The 18,763-nt window shown below is 38.8% G+C and overlaps 1 protein-coding gene across 9 annotated transcripts in view; it reads right to left on the bottom strand.

Moving 5' to 3' along the window:
- The window catches only part of FUT8 (fucosyltransferase 8), a 308,814-nt gene extending 296,073 nt beyond the window's left edge, over window positions 1–12,741 (bottom strand). For 7 of the 9 annotated variants that reach the window (XM_040477412.1, XM_040477407.1, XM_040477413.1 and 4 more), the window contains exon 1: window positions 11,422–11,962. The gene's annotated coding sequence lies outside the window, so the exon portion shown is untranslated. Of the gene's footprint in view, window positions 1–11,421; window positions 11,963–12,619 lie in introns of those variants that run through there. The other 2 variants (XM_040477408.1, XM_040477410.1) reach the window with 2 other exon arrangements.
- Between the last annotated feature and the right edge of the window lie 6,022 nt (window positions 12,742–18,763).

Raw genomic sequence — 18,763 nt, 5'->3', positions numbered from 1 at the left:
ATAAGAAAAGATGTTTTTTGGGTGCATTTTTTTTTTAGGCCATTGAAGATGTTGGGGGAGATTCAAGTAAAAATAATAAAAGAGTTAACTAATGAACCCATATATTCCAATAGAAGGGATAAAACAACTAGTCATGAAAGCCTAAAGACACATCCCTAACACTAAATGGTAGAGAAGAGAAATTAAACAATTTAGAGATAAAGAAAAGCAAAGCTGACGAAGATTGTTTGATGGCCTTAATCTTGCTACTCTTTTCAAAAAAAAACAGTTAATTGAAAACAACCTACAAAGTCTTAGAGCAGGCTAGAATCAGGGGCTAGAAAGAGAGTAGGAAAAGGTCTGAAAAAGCCCCTGTAGGAAGTCAATTAGAAAAGACTTGCCAAACAATGTAAGTGGGTATTCTGGTGCACACCCTATAATTAATTGTTCATCTCATTTCCACCTGCCTAGTAGAAGGGCACAAATTCTGTAGCCTATTTGATTTGACTGGTATTCATTGTAAAGACAGCCTACTATGTCTGATGTGAGGTAATGATGTTCTTTCTGTATATCTTCTTTTCTATTGTATATTACTGCATTTTTTTCTTTACTATGTTACAGAACTTTTAAATTAATCATTTTTATTGCTTCAATGTTTTCTAGTCTTGCTCTGATGCTTTGCTTAAATATCCAAGCAGTATTTGATTATTTAAGAAATCCTTAAGTAGTCTATTTTCTTAAAATCAAGTATGTGATATACAGAGAACAGGAATCTAAACTTAAAACTGGCTTTATCTTTTGACAGCTGCTCATTTATTACTATGATTAAAAATAAAAATTCCTGGGCACCTGGATGGCTCAGTCAGTAAAGCCTCCAACTTTGGCTCAGGTCATGATCTCATAGTTTGTGAGTTCAAGCCCTGCGTCCAGCTCTGTGCTGTCAACTCAGAGCCTGGAGCCTGCTTCCAATTCTGTGTCCCTCTCTCACTCTGCCCCTCCCCCACTCGTTCTCTCTCTCTCTCTCTCTCTCTCTCTCTCTCTCTTTCTCTCTCTCTCATAAGTAAAACATTTTTTAAAAACTTTTTAATTAAAAAATAATAATAGTAAAAATTCCCAGGGCGCCTGAGTAGCAGTCAGTTAAGCACCCCACTCTGGATTTCAGCTCAGGTTATGATCTCAGGGTTTCATGAGTTCAAGCCCCCCGTGGGGCTCTGCACACTGACCACAAGGAGCCTGCTTGGGGTTCTCTCTCTCTCTCTCAAAATAAATAAACTTTTAAAAAACAAAAATATTTAAAACAATAAAATTTCCTGGGAAAATATGACCTTTAATATTTTGAAGCTCCAAAAGTTATAGAAGTAAGTGTCTCTTTTCCTTTACCCCCAAAATTTTCCAATTACATAACTCATATTCAGATACTTTATACATATTACAAATTCTGTGAAACATTTAAAAATAAATATGGTATGGCATATATTTAAAAGAATATGATTGCCATAAAATAGTCACTTTAGAAAGCTCTCATACTTGGGGCACCCGGGTGGTTCAGTCAGTTAAGTGTGGGACTCTTGCTTTGGCTCAGGTCATGATCTTATAGTTTGAGCCCCATATCCAACTCTGTGCTGGCAGCACAAGCTTGCTTGGGATTCTTTCTCTCTCTCCCTCTCTCTGCCCCTCCGCTGCTCATGTGCATGCATTCTCTCTCTCTCTCTTTCTCTCTCTCAAAATAAATAAACATTTTTTTAAAAACTTTTAAGAAAAAAAATAAAGCTCTCATACTTACTCCTAGAATGCTGCCATTGCATAAAAAGCTATGGGATTCAACTTTTAGAACTCCTTTAAAGTCTTAACATAATCTATATATTATTGTCAAAGTGACAAATCTTCATTTATTAAATATAGGTTTCACATTGGGGATATTTCTGGTTATCATAAGGTGGTTTATCTAAGTTAGAAATACCACTCATGAACAAAAAATATGACTATAAAACATGCAACAAGGGGCGCCTGGGTGGCTCAGTCAGTTGAGAGTCCGACTTCAGCTCGGGTCATGATCTCACAGTCTGTGAGTTCAAGCCACGCGTTGGGCTCTGTGCTGACAGCTCAGAGCCCGGAGCCTGTTTCAGATTCTGTGTCTCCCTCTCTCTCTGACCCTCCCCCGTTCATAATGTCTCTCTGTCTCAAAAATAAATAAACGTTAAAAAAAAATTACAAAATAAAACATGCAAGAAATTTTATGCTGCTATAATGACACCATCACTAAAATATATTTATGACTATATTCCCCTCCTCCACACTGTCTGCTCCGTGGGTTACCACTCATACATTCTAGTAAGTTAGGTAAAAATAAAAATGCGATCATTTTACAGCCACAGTTCCTACTATTATAGATAATATAAGCAGCTCTGATGGTTTCTAAGAGTCAAATTATTCAATATTCAAAGTAGTTATAGCACTCTCATTTTTAAATTTAGCTAGTTGTTATTCAATGCCCTATCTTTTTGCATACTATAGTGAAAATGTCCATTACCCCTCTGGTATATACCTGATGCTAGCCTACTCAGTCAGTTGTCTACTCCTGTTACAAACATATACATTTACACACATACAGCACTAATTTTAATTCCCTATATGTGTATTTTTTCCTTAGTTTGTCACCTGAATATTACCTGTCAGCTTTGCCTGTTCATGAGCCCTAGGACAGTCTTCCCAATGGTAGCTATACATTTCCATTGGTTCTTAAAAAAAACAGTCTAATCTCACACAGCTGCCTTGAGCCTAAGTCATCTTAAACTTAACTAAAATCTCTCCACACCACATTCTACTCTCAAAACAAAAACATTTATTTAAAGCATAGTCTTTTTCTTACATTCATAAGCTTCAATCCATTTTAAAGCTCTACTTCTGAGGATTATTCAACTTTACCTTTATTCTCTTCAAAGATATTTATTATTAACTCAGCATTTATCATTGTCCCTATTCTCAAAGTTATACACCTGAACTAAGAAATGCTCAAGAAAAAGTTTAATCAGCTGTCTTGTTTCTTCAAGACAGTCCCAAATTCCTCCATTGTTGACTCACATATATTAGACCATAAGCTTCATTTCTGATTGAAAAAAATAAAATAAAATAAAATAAAGTGACTATATTTAAGGGGAAGAGTTAAGGTACATTCTAGGAAAAGCTCAGTGAATGTCTACCCAGCTGTAAAAACTGGAATAGAAGAAAATCAAAATAATTTGATTTTATGGAAAAAGCAGCAGAGGCAGAGGCAACAGGTGGCTTACCCAAGTTTACACATTTGGTGGCAAAGCCAACACTCATATCCAAGTCTCCTGATTTCAAGTTCAAAGCTTTTCTACTTTAACCATTCATTCAAATGACTAAACAGGATTATATTAAAAGGAGCCAGACACAAAAGACTACATAGTGTATGATTCCATTAACATCAAATTTCTAGAAGTGGCAAAACTATAGAAACAAAAGCAGATCAGTGGCTGCCTAGGGCTGCGGGATAGGAGCAGGAATCGGGAAAGTGGGCACGGACGGGGAAGCTTTCTGGCGGATGAAAGCATTCTAAAATTAAATTGTGGTAATTGTTATACAACTGTATAAATTTATTAAAACTTAAACTGTGAATTTTATGAGACATAATTTAGATTTCAATAAAGCTATTCAAAAAATAAGTTAAAGAACTCAGATTTGGCTTTAAGTCCATACAAGTCTCAGGAAATTATCACTATCAAAAGTATCAGTAAAACACACTAAAAAGAAAAGCTTTTTTCCAAACTTCAGATCCTTTTCCCTTCAGAATTTCCAAAACCTGGGTATGTTATTTTCCAACCTTACATTTTCCATGGAAACAAAGTAACAAGAAGTGCACAAATATACACATAGGAAACGTGCATAAAATTCCCGTGAAAACACTTTGGTTATTGATCATTATTTCCCTTTAGGTAGGACCAGCACTGATGTAAATAAGCCTCTGCAGACAGTTTAAAGGATAACAGACTGTTATCTGGTCTGACAAATTGCTCCAAAACAGAATTCTTTAGTGATTTCATTTTCATGACATCTTTGGGCCATTATAATGTAAACACTAATAGTCTTTTTATTTAGAGGAGCCATTTTTAATTGTATATTAGCAAGTTTCTTTAGTTTATTATTTGTGCATCCTAATTAGGCATACATTTCTTCAGCTTATTCAGCACTGACAGCCTATTCTTTACTTACAAATTAAAAATAAGTTATATCTCTCTCATAACAGTTAATGCTTTACACCTATTTGAAGTACCACTGTTTGGGGCGCCTGGGTGGCGCAGTCGGTTAAGCGTCCGACTTCAGCTCAGGTCACGATCTCGTGGACCGTGGGTTCGAGCCCCGCGTCGGGCTCTAGGCTGATGGCTCAGAGCCTGGAGCCTGTTTCCGATTCTGTGTCTCCCTCTCTCTCTGCCCCTCCCCCGTTCATGCTCTGTCTCTCTCTGTCCCAAAAATAAATAAAAAATGTTGAAAAAAAAATTAAAAAAAAAGAAGTACCACTGTTTGAACCTTAAAAATAAACAGACTTTTAATTAACGGAGACCTAGATATCTGTAATTATGTCAGAGGAAACAGTCAAAATTACTTAGTAAACCTACATTTCCCATTCTGCTGGGGTTCAGTTTACTAAGGCTAAGGAAAGACTTTTTGGCCTCAAGAATTTCAATTACCACCTTCCTAAGCCCTAGAGTTTCACCAAACTTCCTAAAAGAGAAAGAAAAATCTGCAACTTATAAAAAGAAAGCAAAATATTTACCCTAGCTTAAGCTCTTAATTTTAAAGAGTAGGTTTCTCAAAATTACAATATTTTGACATTTGGTAACTGAATGAATTAAGTAGTTATTCAAAGAACTCAAGACATGAAAAATGTAACAATCTCAGCTGAATATATATCTCTTTCAGGTACAATCCCATGTGTTAGAGAAACTTAATCAATCAGATCCCAAATGATTGGGGCCCGAATTATGAGACACACTTTCTCCCTGTGACCTTTTCACAGTAACTGGCTTAAACTTGCTAACAGTACTCCCATGAATGGAGAACGCTGCTGTTCATTTTAGTTTGTTAGTCCTCTTCAAGGGACACAACATTTTTTTTTTTTTTTTACATTTTTATTACTGCAATGAGGGCACACAAAGAAGTTGAAGAGATATTCTAAAAACCAATTCCTTGTAAACAGATACTCCACAGATGAAGACAACAGAGGAGACATGAAAATACATTCCAGGAAACTGGAAGAGGGGTTTGTGATATATTAAATATTAAGCAGAACAATAATGTGACTGATACAGCACCCTTAACAATGAACCAACAACCCCATATCCCTTTTTATATGGAGTTACAAAATCATTTTTAATAAATCATATTAAACCCTGCCCCAACTAAAGTTCTAAGTCTCTTGCCTATTGCCTCAAAGGAAATGAAATCATTATAATAAATCTATTGTAACATAAAAGCTAATGTTTTATCAGGAAATGTTCTTTGTATGAACTCTATAAGAAAAAAAAAAAAAAAACCCTATAAGGATGGTCAACTCCCTCCCACTACTGGGAGAGGAAGGATGACAGAGAAAAGAAGGAAATGGAGGAAGAAAAACTGAAGAAGAAATCCCCCTCACCTCCAAACAAAGCAGGCTCATCAACCAGTAAGATCCTCTGACTCTCTCAATCTCCCTCCCTTCACTGACTGCCCCAAACATAGCTAAAATCTGAAACAATGTATAATATAGAAGCTACAAATTATATTTTGATCAATTATATTTTACCAATCACGATATTATGATCAATTAGATTTTAAAAATTATACACATGATTTTTAAAACTAGCTTATGGAGTGATGACTTAGTCATTTAATAACATTGCTATGCTTTTATAGTTTGATGGTTTGTAAATACCTTTTTTACCACAGGCAAATTATTTTGGCTCCAGGTATTAATGGAATTTCATATCTCATTTAAGGGATATTATAATATAAATAACCAGCCACAAAATTATTAAAAATTTAAAACTCATTCATGGTTCATTAACAGTCAATTGAATAAAAAAATTTATACAAACATAAAACAGGTTCATTTTAGTTGTATGTTTGTAGTAAATCAAACAGAAGACTCTCCCGTTTTTATGTTACTTTTATTCATTTATAATCAGAAAGTTACATTTAAAGTTCGTATCATGTAATATTTCTCATAACTCAGATTCTATAAAATAAACATCAGTTTAATTTCCCATTTACATCTACAATTGATATTAGCATTTTATTATTTATTTTATACTGTGAACTTTATTTACATTAACCAGTCATCAAGACTGTGACAAGTAAAAATGCTAAGTCTGATCATAAAATAAGTATGTTGAGTCATATTCATTCAGTTTATCCCACTGCTAAGATACATTTGAAAAACCCAGTTCCAAGATACAAAAAACATAGGAGGCATTTTAATAGTGATTTTCAAGCTTTATTTCAGTGCTTCAATGAGGCTATACTATAGAACCAATATAAAAGAAAAGAGAGCAATAGCAAAGACAAGTTTGAACCACATCAGCACTAGCCTTATATTGGTAAAATTTGTCAATTTTTTTAAAAACCTGAGACATATTTCCTCTTCACATGTCATTTTCTGACCACAAAAAAAAAAAAAAAAAAACTATCACAAAAAGACATATATTTTTTTAAGTTTACTTACTTATTTTGAGAAAGAGAGAGAGAGAATCCCAAGCAGACTGCTCCACAGTCAGTGCAGAACCCGATGCGGGGCTCAAAATCAGGAACGATGAGATCATGACCTAAGCCAAAGTCGGCCACTTAACTGACTGAGCAACCCAGAAGCCCCAGAAAAAGATATTTTTTAAAAGTAGCCGATGAGTGGGGCGCCTGGGTGGCGCAGTCGGTTAAGCGTCTGACTTCAGCTCAGGTCACGATCTCGCGGTCCGTGAGTTCGAGCCCCGCGTCAGGCTCTGGGCTGATGGTTCAGAGCCTGGAGCCTGTTTCCGATTCTGTGTCTCCCTCTCTCTCTGTGCCCCCCGCCCCCGTTCATGCTCTGTCTCTCTCTGTCCCAAATAAATAAATAAACGTTGAAAAAAAAATTTTTTTTTTTTAAAAAGTAGCCGATGAGTGAGGTATTGGGTTTTGATAATTAAAGTCTTTTTAAAAGAAAACTTAAGTGAGAGGTACCTGGATGGTTGAGTGGGTTGAAAGGCAGTCTCTGCCCCTCCCCCACTCACGCTCTCTCATGCTCTCTGGCTGCCTCACAAAAATAAACATTTTTAAAAAATGAATTTCAAAAATAAAAACAAATGAAATTAACCATATAGCTCTACTTTCTGTAACAAATATGAGTAACTTATACTGAAATACATAGCATGATTTCATGGGCCCTATGTGTTCTCCCATTAACAGTAAAATGTACATTGGGTGCCTGGGTGGCTCAGTCAAGTTAAGTATCCGACTTTGGCTCAGGTCATGATCTCATGGTTTCTAGGTTCAAGCCCTGCATCTGGCTCTGCTGACAGCTCAGAGCCTGAAACCTACTTTGGATATTGTGTCTCCCTCTCTCTCTGTCCTCCCCCACTCACTCTCTGTCTCTCTCAAAAATAAACATTAAAAAAAAATTTTTTTAATAGAAAGTAAAGTTTATATGAGTTACATGTTTAGAATACTGTAGATATTGATATAAAGTCATTTATTTAATCAAGGAAGAATAACCCTATGCCAAGTGAGTGATATCATTCGTTTTATTGGTCTGATCCCTAATCATTTCAAAGAGAAAATTGTGGGATATGGAGGGAGGTTGAGTAAGAGGGGATGTAGACTGCAGAGTAGAATATAGAAAGAAAGGAAGGTTGAGAGGAGCCTAATACCTTAAAAAATGTATCTTAAATGCATACTCATCCCCATACAATAGTCTTCTGTTGGGAATTTTAAAATGGTTTTTTAAAAATCAATTGTAAATATCTTTTACTTTTAGGCCTGTTTGTCTTATTATAGCAAACTACAATTTAATAACAACTCAAACTGCCAAAAAGAAACTATATACTTTATGGTACAGAAATATAAACTATAGACTCATTAAGAAGGTAACCAAAGGAAATCTTGTACTGGTCCTTTAAAGGCTACACCTACTATACCACTGACTGTAGAAGCCTGGAAGTTAGTGTCTCATCTGAAGAGTACCAACAGAACCAGTGCATGTATTAATATTAATACTTGTAGTTTCAGAATTGTTTACAATCTTAGTTGTGCTTTATTTTTAAGTTTTAAAAAATTACATTTTTTCTATTTATTCTGATTGTAAAATGGAAACTCTTTTATAAGTGTTCTATAATATGAAATGTGTGGATTTACCATTTAATTAAGCCAGGAGATTTAGTAATGCAGTTTATAGTAAATCAAAAATAACCACTTAAGAACTGGAAAAAAATACATAAAAATAGTCTGGCATGTCTTATAAAACATTGTTTAATTTATAGCATAAACCCCTTCAAAGTGGTAAACATCTCACTACCATACATCTCACAGGTATGGCCATTCCTTTCAAAGAATCTATTTTTTTTATTTATCAGCATTGAGATTCAATTTACATAATGGAAAACAATGGAGAACAAACAGCCCAGCCACTATTTCCAGAAAAAAAAAAACTCTAATGATTTTAATACATACATTATCAATTTCTAGCCTTGAATATGAATATGTGTACTGTGAGAAGTAAAATAACATATCTAACTTATTACAGTTGTGACATCTAAATAAAGCACCATAAACCAAAAAATAATTGCTTTATAGTCAAAGGCACAAGTTCAATTTGGTAAAGCCACTGGACTCACTGCGCTATATTACAGAAGACAGAGGTTAAGAGGTGACCTTGGGATCCTGCTTTCCAGATGTCTGAAGGGTCCATTTCTTAATGAAATTATCTCTACTCTCAATAAATATTTAGCTTACTAATTACCCAGTCAATATATTCGTCTATATAAGACTCTACTTGATTTTTGAAATTTTAGGACTATAGTTATTATAAAGAAAAAATTTATGAACATACAACTTGCACAAAGGATTAAGATATATTTCCCCTCTGATGCAATGCACAAGAAGATTAAGAAACTTACTATCACACATTTTACATTATGGGGCATATTTTCTGAGATTTTAAATGAGAAATTCAATAAACCTGAAGCATCTACTTTCCATTATTTCAGATCATGAAAAGATTTAATTTGTAATACTATATATATAATACATGTATATATATTATATATACATTATATGTAATACATATATTACATATAATGTATATATAATATACATATATATTCCACAAATAACTATATACAGATATATGCCCATATCAATTCCTTTACTCTTTTAATTAAAAATTTATGTTCCTTCAGGTCATAAAAATAAGGGTTTGGGCATTTTAAAAGTTCAAACACATATTAAGCTATGCTTTCTTTGCTTTGGCACTAGCTCCCCCTCCAGACCAACCTACTAATATAACTGTACTTAAAAAAATAAACAACAAGTTTTTCCAAACCACTAGCAAATTTCAAGATTCACCTCTTTTAAGAAAATTCCAGTACCTTAAAATAACTAATTAAAACTGAAATCAAACACTGCATAATGTAATCAGAATTATTTTTTTAATTCCATACATCTCAAAAAGAACTGACCTGTAGGAAAATAACTTCAAGTGACTCTTTAAGAACATCCTAAACAATATATATAGTGCTATATTTTATAGGAATTATTTTGAATCACTATCCTAATAAACCACAATATACTCATGTTAACTCACTACTTGATCAAAGATACATTTTTGCATGTTTCTGCAATCCATGCAAGTTTCATTCCAGCTGTTCAGCTCTTCAAGTACAATTCTCAATTTATAAAAGCAGCAAAAGGAAAATCCAGGTCTCCAACCATCTTCTATGTTCCTTACAGCCTATTCATTTTTAACTCCCTACATTTCTACATACTAAACTGTAAAATAACAAATTCAAATGTTTGAATGCCCACCTTATCCTTACTACCCTAATACTGTATTTTCATATGGAGCAATTAAGACTTTCTATACACATTTCATGGTATATCTCATAAGGTTAGCAATGTACAAGACCTTATCATTTAGCATACGTTTAGGGGTTTTTTTTTAGGTTATTTCAGAGAAGGGAGAATACAACTTACTCTATTATTTCAATACAGCACTGTTATGTTTAATTTCTCTCCTAAAATGTTTTCTATATAATGCACCCTTTAAAAGAATTATGCGTCAAAAACATGAAATTTAAATTTAATCAAGAAAATAAATATACACTTAACCCCAGGAGTAACAAGAAAAAAAAAAAAACTGCAATGAAACCTTGCCTACAGTTTCTAAAGACAGCCAAGTTAAAGTTCGGTCAATTACCCCTGATGAGCTTAATTCTAAACTGACAGAAAACTTTTGTTGAAATTTGTTCTGCGTTACCTCGAAGTTTGGGGTTATTACTGGAGATTCTGAATTTCCTAGGTTCGCCTTCTTGAGTTGGCTTAAGTCAACTGTAAATTAATTCAAACATGGATAGAAGAAAACACCTCTTCGTGCCTTTCTCCAAGGCCTCAATCAAAAGTCTAATAATATACGGCAAAACGCTAAGAGCTCACCAGGGATAAACCCTAACCAAGTCACTGCCATTTAACTTACACTGCGTCTCTGACGTTCTGTATGGCTGAAGATTGCAATCCCCACAGTAAAAGAACAGGTGCTGCACCCGACAACCCACTCACTCTTGCAGGACAAATCTTCTTTAATAAATAAGGGCTCATTGAACCTTCCCAAATAAGTTTAGATACTCAAAAGCCGCCAGCTCATCATTTCCACATCAATTGAGGGATGCAGTGGCACTCACGCCTTTAACTGCCCCGGCATTGGCCCCTCGCCGGGAGCGGATCTTTGTACGGGTCCACTCCCCGATTTCTGGCCAGAGAACCCCTCACGAAAGCCGGAAACGTGCAAGCATCCTCCTCCCCACAGTCCGTGACTACAGGGAACGAGTTGCTGGCAAAAGGGCAGGTAGGTGGAGAGGAGAGAAGAGGGACACCTCCCACCCCCGCCCCCATCATCCCTTCTCCTCTCCACGGCTTCGGCCCCTGCCCGAAGCAAGGATGCGCGACGCCGAGGACACCCGCGGAGGCAGGCGCCCCTCACCCTCAGCTCGCGCCCCCGGGCCGCGCCGGAGCGTCCCGGGGGCTTACTCCCCACTTTTCCGGGAGCCGCTGGGTAAGCAGCAGTTGCTGCAACAGGCCCGGGGAACGCCTGGGGGAAAAGAGCGGCGACAGCCCCAGTCACATCCCCAGAGCCTCCTCGGATCCCGCGCTAGCCCAGCCCCAGACCCCGAGGCGCGCGGGGCCCGGCTCCCAACGCCCCCTTACCCGAGGCGGGAGCAGAGGCGGTCTCCGCCGTCCCCAGCTGCCGCCGCCACCGCCGCCGCCACAGCCCTCAGCTGCAGCTGCCCCGTTGGGGAGTGGGAGGGGTGGCTGGGTGGAGGATGCTACTCCCGACTGAAGGGAGACGAAGAAACGGAAACAGGAACCGCCGCCGCCGCTTAACGGAGCCTTCGGCGCCACTGACTGAGCGAGAGCGCGAGGCGGCGCGAGCGGGGCAGTCGCTGACAGCGCGAGACCGAGCGCGAGCCGGGTCCCGGGCGCGCGACCCCGAGCAGCGCCGGCCCCATTCCGCGAGGAGAGGAAGGGGACGGGTTGACTGGGGCTGGGAGGGGGTGATGTGGGGCGGGGGCCTGGAGCTTAGGGAACCTGGCTACTCGGGTCTGCCGGAGATAACGCGCGCACGCGCCGGAGCGGCTCTGACAACGAGCGCAGGCGGGGAAGCCTTGGCTAGCGCAAGCGTGCGCGCGCGGGTGGGGGCGCGCGCCCCTCAGCGTTACAGGCTTCTGGGAGAGGGCGCGCATGCGCCGGCGGCTGCCACCTACGGCGACCCTGGCATGTGCCACGGCTTCTTCCCGCCCCCTTTTAGCTGAGCCGTGGATAGCGTAGCTGCAGCATCCGCTGCCAGGGAGCCGCGGGCCACAGAGGGACCGGGAGACTTCCAACAGGGCAACAACTGCGCTAGGGCGCCGGCTCCTACACGAGCACAGGCCGCCCTCTACTGCCTGCAGGCCGGAGACTGCTGGGGGCGAGTCGAGCCGAACTCCCCACTCCCGGGAGCGCCATCTCCCGGGAATGCCATATTCTCGATAGCCGGGGGAAGGACTGGCCCATGCCAGTGCAGCCCGCGGCCCTAAGGAGCACTAGTACTGAAGCAGGCTCCTTGCTACTTTTTAGAGGTGATCGCTGCTGCTCAGCCCCTGCAGCCCAGGTCTGGACGTTCGGCTGCAGCTAGCGGCGTGACCACAGAATGGCATCGCACCCACATGCAATTAGCGGAGCCCTGTTTTATCTTGTGAGAACTGTTTCTACATCTGCCCCGACAGAAAGACCTCCCACAAGGGCCTGAGTTTGATGCCTAGCCTCTCTCCCGACCCGCGGCTGCGACAGCCCCTTTGAAGCGGAAGTTTATTCAAAACGGGAAAGAGAACTTTGGGGAGGAGGGGTTCCCTAGGATGCTTCCTACCCGCACGCACTCGGGAAATTCCTGGCGCCCGCGATGCAGAGCAGTGGGCCGAAGAGCTAGGTCAGACCGGCCCAGACGGTGAGCTGAGCCGGAGGACCTAAGCGCGCAGCCCCGGCACACAAAGTAGTCGCGGGCCGAGGGAGGGGGTGCCACGAGGTCCAATCAAAGACGCGAGCCATGTGAGTGGAGTGCGAGCCGACCAATCAGACGGCCGGAGAATGAGCTTCCCGTTCCCAACTCTTCCCTGTAGCCTCCGGACCCAGATCCCAAGCCTAGAGCGCGGTACCGTGGAAAGCGAGATGGTGCCCTGAGGACAGAAAAATTATTTCTCTAGACTTGGGTGTTTTTAAGTGCCTTGCTTAGGTACTTATCCCAGAACAAATAGCAGCGGCGTTTTAGATGCTGAATATGAAAAAGATCACAGAAAAGAGATTTACAAGGCACTGGTCTGCCAAGACTGCAATCTGCCTAATAACATTCATAAATTTACAGTGTTTATTGAGACCTTTTTATAGGCCAGGAACTGTATTACAGAAAAAAACAAATAAGATAACTACTGATTTCCAAAGAAGAAAAAAAAGTTCCCTGCCCTCAATAAGCTCAGCTTCTTGGGTTTGCTGGGCCTTGTGACTCTGATATTTATTGTCAGTCCTTTAACGAAAAAGCTCTCAGCAAAGTAGTTTACCGTCGTTTTTATGGCTGTTATCTCCCTGTAAGAAGAGAAAACTAAGGGAAAAGTAGAGTGACCTATCTAAAGTCACACAAAAACAATATACTAGCGTAATCAGAATTATGTTCCAGTTCAGAGAGCTTGTATATCCATATTCAACAATTTTTTACTGAATGCATGGTTGCTGTCCTCCACTAAAAAGGTTTCTGTACCAAGCTTACAAATAGAACGGAATTCTGCTTGGAGGGCCACAAGCTTTGGTAGTTGGAAATGAACAGAAATTTTAGGTTTATGCCAAAGTAAGATGAGGTAAAGGCTGAAGTCTTTTAAGTCATACTCTAGATACTTTATAGAAGTCAGAGGTGAGATGGATATTTACTTCTTAGTTTAAACAGCATGTTTAAAAATATTTTACCAAGCATGTTTAACTTTAAAGCTTACCTTATATAATGCTTTAAGATCTCCAACTTCAAAGCTTTATTTTACATTTGCCTCAAGACATCCAGTTTTTTATCTGGCCTTCATTTTTCCTTTCCAAAAACGTAGGAATTAAAATACATATCTTCTCAGGGCACCCGGCTGGCTCAGTCAGTGGAGCATGTAACGCTTGACCTCAGGGTTGTGAGTTTGAGCCCCACCTTGGGTGCAGGGATTACTTAAAAATAAAATCTTTTGGGGCACCTGGGTGGCTCAGTTGTTAAGCATCCAACTCCGGATTTTGGCTCAGGTTATGATTTCACTGTTTGTGAGTTTCAAGCCCCACCTCAGAGTCCACATTCACAGCACAGAGCCTGCTTGGGATTCTCTCTCTCTCTCTGCCCTTCTCTCTCCCTCTCAAAAAATAAATAAACTTACAAGATAAAATAAAATCTTTTAAAAATTAAAAAAAAATTACTTACCTTCTTTACCTGCTTTTGCTTTAAAAAAAAAAAAAAAACAATTTCCTAGGGGTGCCTGGGTGGCTCAGTCGGTTAAGCGTCAGCCTTCAGCTCAGGTCATGATCTCACAGTCTATGAGTTCGAGCCCCGCGTCAGGCTCTGTGCTGACAGCTCAGAGCCTGGAGCCTGCTTTGGATTCTGTGTGTGTGTCTCTCTCTCTGCCCCTCCTCTGCTCATGCTCTGTCTCTCTGTCTCAAAAATAAATAAAAACATTAAAAAAAAATTTTTTTTAATAAAAAGTTTCCTAGGAATGTTTGTCCAAGATTTAGTGCACTTTGGTAGGATAGTATATTACATATTAAAAGGCCAAATAACTTGGGTGTCTCTAGAATATACTCAGAAACTAGCTATCTAGCAGCTCTGATTGTGTTGTGATGAGGCAATGTGCTTCTCACCCTGTGACAAAACACTGTTAACAAAGCCCTTTCCAGGACGTGCCCGGGATTGAACTGCCACCTCAGAACTGAAGTATCAGTTATACAAGTGACTTTCGGAACAAACCTTTACCCACTGAGTTCCAAGCCAATGATGAATTTCCAAAAAAAAATTCCCAACAGTTCCAGCTTTTAAAAAATACATTTCTTTTACTCTCTCCAGAGAGGAATATTACTAAAACTCTGCCTTTCTCTTGCTAGGTTAAGTTTCTGAGAGAAGTATCTCCAGAAGGTTCTAAACATTACTAGCCACCAGAAGACATTTCTATCAAAGGATGTTTTCTCCACAAGCTCCAGTTGCCCATCCCCCACCACCCACTGCTGCTCTTCGGGCCCCTCACTCTCTCTTCTCACCCCAGCTGCCTGCCTCTGCTTCTAGTTTCTGATATTTGCTTAAGCAAGTACAAGTGTTCCACCACTTCCTCCAACCTTCCTTCACAAACTAGCTTTTAGACCCATCTTTGCTTATCTGAAAACTTAACAGATAAGTTCTGCTCAGCAAGAGAATGTGCAGAACATTCTTTATGTCATATTATCCCAAGAACTAATAGAACCTTGTCGGTATGTTACATTCTTTTACGCAGCCTGCGTCAAATTCTTAGTCATCAACCAGAGCTGTGGGGTCTTGCAGGTGGGGCAAGAAGTTGTCAACCATTAGACAATGAAAAAGATGAAAATGAAAGTTAAAGTGAATACAGGAGTGGCCATTTTATTGAGAGATTAGCTAGATCAAAGTTAATGAACTTGAATATTATCACATTTCCAAAGTTGTGAATATTCATGCAGGAACTAGTTTCAAGTTTACTACTACCATTTTATTAATGACTATAATAAAAATAATAGCCGAAGTGTAATATTGTTGAGTGTCAGGTACCATGATAAACTCTTGCCTCCATCATTTAATTCTCAAATCAACCCTTGAAGTAGATCCTGTTATTATAATGGAATCTATGAGTTCACAGAGAAGAGTTAAAGAGGTTCTCAGCATTAGCTACTTACCAGATCATTTAGAAATGTTTCCATCTCGACCAATGTGAAACAACTGAATGTCAGTCATGGAAACTTTCTTCATAATCTTTAATTGTCCTTATTTTCTAAGTACTGCTCTAGATATATCTACTTAGAGGATTCCATTTTGCAGATCATTCAAAAGGCAACACTGTTTATTACATGCAAAAATGTAGACCTTGAAATAATCATTTAACCCATTTGACCCTTAGTTTTCTTATCTGTAAAATAAAGGGGGTGGTCTAGAGAAATTTTGGTTCTTTGCCTGTTTTAAAACTATAAATCTAGCCAGATTGACACACCACTGCCAGCAACCAAAACGAGATATGGAAAAACAGTCTATGCTTTGAAATCCAGTAAACATTTCAAAGTCACTGTGAACCAACTCCCTAAATAGAAATTCAGTCTACACCCACTCATTAAAGAGAAGATCCAATCTTTCCAATCAGAAGAGTAAATGAAGTGATTGATTTAAAGACTAATGAAACTATCTCTTTCTATGACTTTCCTCCATGGCTGAAATCTCTGTCTTCTTCATTGAGATAAAGCATCATATAATTTAATTATTCACATCCACTCCTATTCCTTCCTCATTAATAGAGTTCGTTTTTTGTTATGTTTGTTTGTTTTTTAGGTAACCATCCAACCTCTAGCTATACAAGGGCAATTGAATTAGCCTGTCAATCAATAAATTAATTCCCTAGTATGGTAGAGACTTGCTTACCCTCTTTCCTTGCATATAAAAAGATTACATTTTCACACATACATCGCTACTGCTCAACTCTACCCTTGCAGTTGAGCTGAACCATGTGACTAGTTATAGTCACTAGTCTATAGAGGGTTGTAGTTAGAAGTGGTATGTATCACTTCCAGCTATAGAATTTAATTGCAAGTATAAGTTCTTACAATGTTTACTCTTCCCCAGTCTCAAAACAAGTATTATTGAAGATGATAGAGCCTGTGTCAGCCTTCGTGCCTAAAAGGGGACAATGGGAACACCCTACCTTCCATCTTCATCAGGTCAGGATGGATACATGAGTAAAAAAATATACCTTTATTGTTTAAACCACTGAGAATTGGGGTTGTTTTTTACTGCAGCGTGACCTGGAATCTAGGTTATACTAGGTCTTAGATAATTCTAATTCTAATTCTAATTCTAATTCTAATTCAAGTATATCCTAATTTACCTGAAAACCATTATAGCCCTGGGGTGTACTGGCCCAATCAGACTGAAGGAAAGGATTTTTAGTCCCTGCTTGGAGGAGAGGATTCTCGCTTACCAGGTACAATGAGTCAGCGCATAATAGAGATTGCCATGGGCAGCAATCTAACAAACACAAGAGGAATTAACCTTAAAATGAAGTCAACACACTGAAGATGGCAAAGAGGAAAACCCTTGAAGATATGTTTGAGCTGCAGGTTGTATCACTCCTGAAGGCTACTCTTCTCTGGACTTCTAATTCTGCAAAATAATGATTCTCTTTGTTTCTCTGTAACACCATAAGCAGAAATTACATCATGTATATCTTTAATTTCATCACAGTTCATAACACAGATATGACTCAAGCACTCAAAAATATTAGATGAATTAAAATTGTTTTCATATCATAGCTCGTACTCTTGCCTTTAAAAATAAAACATTACCTGCACTAACAAGGGGGGAAATTAATGTAATACAACCCAGTCTTTTTACAGATGAAGAGATTAAGACCCAGATACACTACAAGATTCATTAAGTTCACATAGCTTTGTTAAGGCAGAACTAAGGGGGGGTGGGGAATAACTAATAATTGTTTCATCAAAAATGACCATAGTTTCTTGGGATACCTGGCTCAGTTGGTTAAGCATCTGACTTTGACTCAGGTCATGATCTCACAGTTTGTGAGTTCAAGCCCCGGCATCAGGCTCTGTGCTGACAGCTCAGAGCCTGGAGCCTGCCTCAGATTCTGTGTCTCCTTCCCTCTCTCTCTGCTACCCACCCCCCCCCCCCTCTCTCAAAAATAATAAACATTAAAAAAAATTTTTTTTTGAAAACATGACCGTAGTTTCCAACTGAAGACAGAGAAGCAATGAGACAGTCAGTATATTACCCTGGTAGTTAAAAATGCTGAAGTTAAAACAAATGTAGTTACTTACTAGCAATATGTTCTTGGACAAGTTACTTAAACTCCCTGAGCTCAGATTTTCCATCTGTAAAAGAGGATAATAATCTCTAGCTCATAGAGTTGTGAGGAATAAATGACTCAACATGTAAAAAGCACTCAGCACAATGCCCGACACTTAATAAACATTCCATATATTGCAGATCTATCAAATGGTGTTTATTCATAGCTAAATCAATTTTTTTTTACATTATCATAGATCCTGTTCTCCTTTTTAATTCAGACCACTGATCTGTGTTTTTCCAGCATGTATAATTCTAGTGTAGCCTATACAATTGTATAGCCAGTACCTGCTCCTCCCATTTCCACACATCTACCATATTATGGCAGCACGAAAAGCCTTGTTACTACTGACTGGCCCTTGGCCACAACTAACTGGTCAAGAAGTGGACACTTGACCCAAGATGGGCCAATGAAGCTAGTCCTCCAAGATTTTTAGACTTTGTAAGAGAGGTCATCGCAAGTCTCAGCTAGATATATAATCTAGAAGATGTCATAGGACATGTTTTGGTTTTTGAGGGGGGTGGTGGTGTTTGTTTGTTTTTGTTTTTGTTTTTGGCCAAATGGAGAAACACATTCTGAATTGAGAAAATACAGTCAATGGACAGAGGGAAGAGGAGAAGATGAAGAAAGTGTCTTTGTTATACTGGAGTTCTCAGCTCCAGGTTTTCTTGACCATTGGCAGAATCTCTGCCTTTCCTTCTGCTTTGGGTTGTCCCTTCCAAAGTTTCCCCCCAATATTCTTCTAATATATTCCCTATCTTGCATAAACTAATTTTAGGTGGGTTTACTTTAGATGTGATAAATGCAATGGTATGCGATATTATATTATCATAAAGTAAAAAAAATAATAAAAGGAAAATCCTTAAATTCATTATCTTTATTAACAACTTGAGTGTTACTTCTAAGAATATGATCAAGTTTATAAAAAT

The sequence above is a fragment of the Herpailurus yagouaroundi genome, unplaced genomic scaffold, assembly GCF_014898765.1.
Source record: "Herpailurus yagouaroundi ecotype Mexico unplaced genomic scaffold, PumYag 141, whole genome shotgun sequence".
In the NCBI taxonomy this organism is placed as follows: domain Eukaryota; kingdom Metazoa; phylum Chordata; class Mammalia; order Carnivora; family Felidae; genus Herpailurus; species Herpailurus yagouaroundi.
This window is presented reverse-complemented; position numbering and strand designations above follow the sequence as displayed.